This window comes from Tupaia chinensis, unplaced genomic scaffold (assembly GCF_000334495.1).
Source record: "Tupaia chinensis unplaced genomic scaffold, TupChi_1.0 Scaffold000528_1, whole genome shotgun sequence".
NCBI classification, from domain to species: domain Eukaryota; kingdom Metazoa; phylum Chordata; class Mammalia; order Scandentia; family Tupaiidae; genus Tupaia; species Tupaia belangeri.
The window spans coordinates 1788261-1794362 of record NW_006160041.1 but is presented as its reverse complement, the minus strand read 5'-3'; the positions used below and the strand labels follow the sequence as shown (position 1 = coordinate 1794362).

Below are 6102 nucleotides of genomic sequence, written 5' to 3'. Positions count from 1 at the left end.
GGGCAGTCGTGGGGTGGGGACTGGCTAGGTGAAAGGTGGGGGGGGGGGGCAGGTGTTCCAGGCAGCACTAGGGGCCTAAGGGAGCAAGGTGCTTGCCACATTGAGAGGTGACAGGCCCGAGAGGTCAGGGCACAGTACACAGGGGCAGAATGCCACGCACCGATGCTAAAGGGACAGTGGGTACTTTGAAATCCACGCTGGAAAAAACTTTGGATATTAACTTAAGTACAATGCTTTGGAAGCCACAGAAAAATTTCTAACCAAGAAACTGACACGACCAGATTTGCATTTTAAAAGCATTTTGGATGCTGAACTAATACTAAAGTGGAGAGAGGCAGGGGTGGCACTGAGGTCACTCGATGCTTCTACAGCTGTCCAGGTGAGTTACGGGATGGCAGAGGAGATGGGGAGAAGTGAAAAGTGGAGGTGTGGCACAGGACCTGACAGGACTTGTGCTCGCGTGGCCGCGGGTGGGGCAGGGCAGCGGGGAGGCTCGGAGAGTTTTGGTCAGGCAGAGGCTGACGTGACCGGGGGCCTCCCTGTGGATATGCTAGGTAGACGGCCATGTGTAAGACTGGGCTCAGGACTCGTGAGGTCTAGTCTGCCCAGTGAGTGACACACGGCTATTCCACAGCAGATCCTGACCCAGATTAGCAGGGCAAGAATGAGACAAATCAGCTCTCTGAAGCTCTGGCAGAGGCTGAGAACATTCCAGACATTTTAACAAATACTTGAGTTGCCCAGGATGGTGGCCGAAAGGCTGGTAAGATAACAACATGAAGGATATTGCAGAGATAAAGGCAACAGGGAGCCAACAGGGAAAACAGTAACAATGAAACAAGGTAGGCACAGGCAAAGCCCAGGGATGTTTTAATTCTGATCCACTAAGGACGTCATGCTGTTGTCCTTCTGAGTGGAGAGAAACAGCTCCCTGAAAAACAGCACTGCATCTGGGGACCAGCAGTTAGCGTAATGGCTATGTCGCTGGACTCACATGTAGTCGACAGTAGTTCGAGTCCCAGACCTGGTGGCTTAAACTCACGCTGGGCTCGTGTGCATGTGTGCCCAAGATCCCGAGAGGAGAATGGAGGAGAAGGGATTGCGGTTCTGTCTCTCTGTCTCTGTCTTTCTGGCAAGTGCACATGCCCTATAGCAAAAACCTCTCAAAAAAAAAAAAAAAAAAAAACAGCAATTCCTGCGGACTCCCCCACAGCGACACCACTTCTGCAAATACAGGGTCTAGTGAAGAGCAGTGACTATTCAACAAGCAGAGGAAGGAAGCAGAGAGGCTGCTGACAAGCACCCTTAAGCAACCCTCTTGCTCGCACTTTTGCATGTAGAAGTGGACTAAAGAGGGAATCAGCAGTTAGCGTAATGGCTATGTCGCTGGATTCCCACGTAGTCGACCGCGGTTCGTGTCCCGGACCCGGTGGCTTAAAACTCACGCCGGGCGCGTGTGCGTGCATGCCCAAGATCCCGAGAGGAGAATGGAGGAGAAGGGATTGCGGCGTGACCATCCCCCCTGGGGGGTGATTTCTCGCTTTCTGTCTCTATGTCTCTCTCTGTCTGTCTGGCGAGCGCACGCGCCCTACAGTGAAAATATCTCAAAAAAAAAAAAAAAAAAAAAAAAAAAGAAGTGGACTAAAGAGAACACACTGGTCTGAATCGGGATGAATTTTAAACACAATTCCAAGGAAAAATTATTTTACCCCATATCTCAATCATTTAAAGGGATGGCGTCCTCATTATATTCATGTCATATCAAGCATTCTTCCACAAGTCACACATTTAATCCTATGCACAGAAAGATACACAATGGTACTGTCACATCTTGCAAGAGCACTGTGCAAAAGCAATGTCTCTTTGACAGCTATGAAGTCTGACAGCATGGACAACCTAGTTTAAAAAGTAGACTAAAATATAAAGCTCTATCTCTAATTAAATCAGGATCCTTTTGTATGAAACCCAACAAATGCACATAGTGTAATTTTCCTAAAATAATACTGTCCGAAAGTGAATAGGAGCCTTCTTCAAAATGGAAATAGATGTAGCTTGGGGATGGGCATTCAGATTAATTCAAGTCAGTCCAGGCTGTTGATTTCGATAGGAAAAGTAGCTCATATTAGTTACAACCAATTAGAACCTGACAAAGTTTCACATTATTTTACTAAATATGGATGATCTTATAACTATTTTAGATAAAATCCCAATCCAGTCTTCTACAATTCTCCTGAAAAGACAATATAAAAGGTCTGCTGTTATGAAAGTATAGTCAATGGAATTACAGAAAACATAGGAATTTATTCTGGCTAAGTTTTTTTTTTTTTTTTTTGGAGAGATTTTCACTATAGGGCACGTGCGCTCGCCAGACAGACAGAGAGAGACATAGAGACAGAAAGCGAGAAATCACCCCCCAGGGGGGATGGTCACGCCGCAATCCCTTCTCCTCCATTCTCCTCTCAGGATCTTGGGCACGCACAGACAACGCGCCCAGCGTTGAGTTTTAAGCCACCAGGTCCGGGACGCGAACCACGGTCGACTACGTGGGAGTCCAGCAACATAGCCATTACGCTAACTGCTGGTTCCCTCTGGCTAAGTATTTGTAGGACAATAGTGACTATGAAATCAAAATACTGAAGCATTGATATATCAGTTAAAAAGAGAACACACTCTAAAACTTTAGATCCTGGGGAGCTAGTGGTAGCTGGAAATAAAGAATGCATAATTGGCTTTAAAACAGCAAATTGACTATTTTGGATGTAAAATGTTTAAAATAATCAAAGTCTAGAGGCTAGCAGGTGGCATGGTGGTTAAAGGCACTGGACTCCCACATGGCCGACCCTGGTTCAAGTCCTGGACCTGGTGGCTTGCTTTCTCACTTTCCCTCTTGCTCTATCCCTCTCTGGTCAAATTAAAATAAAATAAATAAATAAAATTAAATTTAAAGAATGATAATAATCAAAGTCTCTATCCTCAGTAAAGTTCTCAAGCAGCAGCAAGTCTTGGCATCCCAGCCAGGGAGGCTCTTGTGGGAAGCAGAATGAAGGGCTACATCCTTCCTCAACTGCTCTTTGAGGAGTATCACTTCCCTCCTATGAGTGGGCTGAGGGCATGAGCCATGAACAGACCAACTCCAACACAACACTATGTGAAGCCTGGACAGTAGAGAAGCAGAGTGATGGCATTTACTACTGGGGGCCAAGCAAATGGCATGGCCTGAAAACTTCAAGAAGGGGCCCAGCAAGTGGTGATGGTTAAGGTGCTGGAATCCCACAAGGCTGACCATGGTTGGAGTCCCAGACCTGGCAGCTTGGAAATCACACCAGGTACGTGCATGCATGCCCAAAATCCCAGGAGGAGAATGGAAAAAGGACTGCACCGTGGCCATTCTCCCTAGGGGGTGATTTCTCACTTTCCCTTTCACTGTCTCTCTCTGGCTAGTGCACTCACCCTATGGTCAAAACCTAAAAAAGGGATAGAGGGAAAAAAAAAAAAAAAAAAAAAAAAAAAAAGACGTTGCTTGATTTTCTTCTTCTTGCCCAGTATTATTTTACAATCGAGTTACATGTTCAGAAGCTGACTAGGGGTTGAAAATAGGTCTAAGCTCTTGCCCACTGTGTCACCCCTCTGCTTCCTAGAACAGCCTGGAAGCCACTAACACTGCTTTGCAAACATCTCAGACCTCATGTACTTTACTATGCATTAGAAGGACTTATTTTTGATCCTTCAGTGTCAGAATCAACCCTAGCTGGGCCTCTCATGCACATACATGTAATGCATTGTCCAAAAGGTTCCCTGTGAGAATAGTATCCAGTAAAAACTAAAATAGAAGGCAAAGCAATAAACACATGGGTACCTCAAAGTTTGTGGACAAATGAAATTAAAGTACAAGTTTATTTTGAAAGAAAATTTTGAAATCTATGCATTGTTGTTCATTAATACAGATTTCCAAGAACTTTGAAAGATTCCTTGTATATAGGTTAATAAAGTTTTTAGCATGGGCTCCATATCTCTGTTTTTGTACATTTTACATTAAAATCTAATTATTAGTTAGTCTCCTCGATCGGAAGGGTTGCTTTTTCATCTTTGCAATCTCAGCTCTCAGCAATTAACATAAGAGGTATTCAACAGAATAATACATTCCAACAAATCTCTGTCCTGCTGAGGATCTCTGACAGCCCAAGGAGCTTAGCTGTTGCAGAAATACCTGAACAGCTTGAAGGTCAAGATTCTCCATGTCCAAACACTCTGGTCACCTTAAGGTCTAACTCCTAGGTCTGGTCCACCTCAGGACACAGGTATCTGATCCATCCCTTATTCTGAAATACAACCTAAGGGACAAATCTACCAATTGAATTAAAGGTTAATTTAATCCACAAAGAACCTCTGTGGAGAGTTGAGTTTATGATAAAAAGGAGACCCAAAGGTTACAAGGAAAGAATTTGAAATGCTTCTTTCAGATCTCTCCTTTTATAGATACTAGGCAACATTCCTGGGCGCTCAACTTCCCTTTAAAATGTGTCACGTGTACAACATGCGTGCACAGAGGGAGAGGTGTGAGGTGAAAATCTGGAGTTTAAATACAACAAAAGGAAAAGGCCATAGAAAACAAAGACTTTACCACCCAGAAAACCATGAGTAATCCCAGTAAGAATTATAAATAAGTTACTAGATTTTCTCACGTCATTTTCTTTTGATCTGCATATTCAGACATAGCATTCTGGGAGAATGTGCATTTTAACAGTGGAAAAAAACCCCATCTACCTAAATCTCTAATATTAACTTTCTCCTTCACATTCATTCCCAGTCTCCAACCTGGCTGAAGTCAATGATCCTGAATCCTCACTCCACATCATTTCCTATGTTTAAACCAGGTCTGGCTTAGAGACCTTTCTTAAATCCCCCCATTCCAAAAAGGGTTCACAGTAACTGTGCCCACCTACCCATTCGCACCAGCCCACGCTACATCTGTGCCAGACAGCATGTGCACCCTCCAGGCGTCTACCAGCCTGCCAGCTCAGCAGGGCAAAACTGGGCAGACCCTAGAACTGTGCTGTGACTGGCATACCACCAGCCTCCCAGGGCAAACGCCCAGCAATGCCTACTGCCAAGACTTGGGCAATAACAGAGAGCCTGGCTCTGGCCTGTGCCCTGGGTCTAGAACGGAGCCCCACCTCGACCTACTCACTAACCACGAACTCTTTACTTGGCACTGCCTACCTTCTCCGCCATACCCCTACCCCTGGCACCACGCCTGGCAAGCTGGCCACCAAGAGGAAATGGTGACAAATTGCTGGTATAGACAGCACACCTGTGCCCTGGGTCCAGAATGGTTCACTACCCACAGCCCCAAATCGGAGGTCCAGAACCCTCACCCGGTGACCCGGTGATTCTCGCACCCACTCACCTGCCCATTCCCTGACCCTCTGCTCACAGCCAGGCAGGCCTCCAGATGCTATCCCCACCAGGTAGTCCAGTGGGTTATTGCCCCCCAGACTGGGCCAGAGGCCCACCTCCCCTAACGGACTCAACCCACCTGCTCCTCGCACATGCCCCCTCCCCAAATGCGATTCCGTATCCCAGCAAGTCCGCCTCACACAGCAAAATAAATTAAACAGGAGAAGGACGCCCCTGTGGGTTCCCCCCCATTTGGCCCTCCGTCCCCCGAAAGCCCCGACTATTCCCTCTTGCCTCCGTCTCCCTTCTTCCCCTCTCCCCTCCTCCCACCTCCTCCCTCTATGCTCCTCGCCCAAACCCTCTTCGTTACGCCATTCCTGTTCCCCCGGAGTCCAGCCCTGCCTTTCTCACCTAGGGCCGGGGTCCCTGCTCCACGACCGGCCCGGCTCAGGTGGCGCATGCGCGAGCCCGGCCCCGCGGCTCCATGACAACCCCGTGGTCGCCGGCTCTCCAGCTATCCCCTCAGCCTCCCGCCCATTTCTCCTCCCCCCGCCTCCGCGACGGCTTTCACCAGCCACGTGACCCGGCTCGGACGACCCGGCACCATGGAGACTGCGCGTGGCCTTCCTAGAAGGGCCCGCGGAGACGCCCCTTGTCCCCGCCTCCGCCGGAAGGCGAGGCCGGCGCGGGGCGGGGCCGGCGCTC

General features: G+C 47.9%; 1 protein-coding gene across 2 annotated transcripts in view; it reads right to left on the bottom strand.

Annotated features, from left to right (window-relative positions):
* CIPC (CLOCK interacting pacemaker) overlaps window positions 1–5955 on the bottom strand; it is a 20637-nt gene extending 14682 nt beyond the window's left edge. Inside the window, exon 1 of one of the 2 annotated variants that reach the window (XM_006157074.3) lies at window positions 5809–5955. The gene's annotated coding sequence lies outside the window, so the exon portion shown is untranslated. Of the gene's footprint in view, window positions 1–5407; window positions 5684–5808 lie in introns of those variants that run through there. The other variant, XM_014591074.2, reaches the window with a different exon arrangement.
* Window positions 5956–6102: the final 147 nt, after the last annotated feature.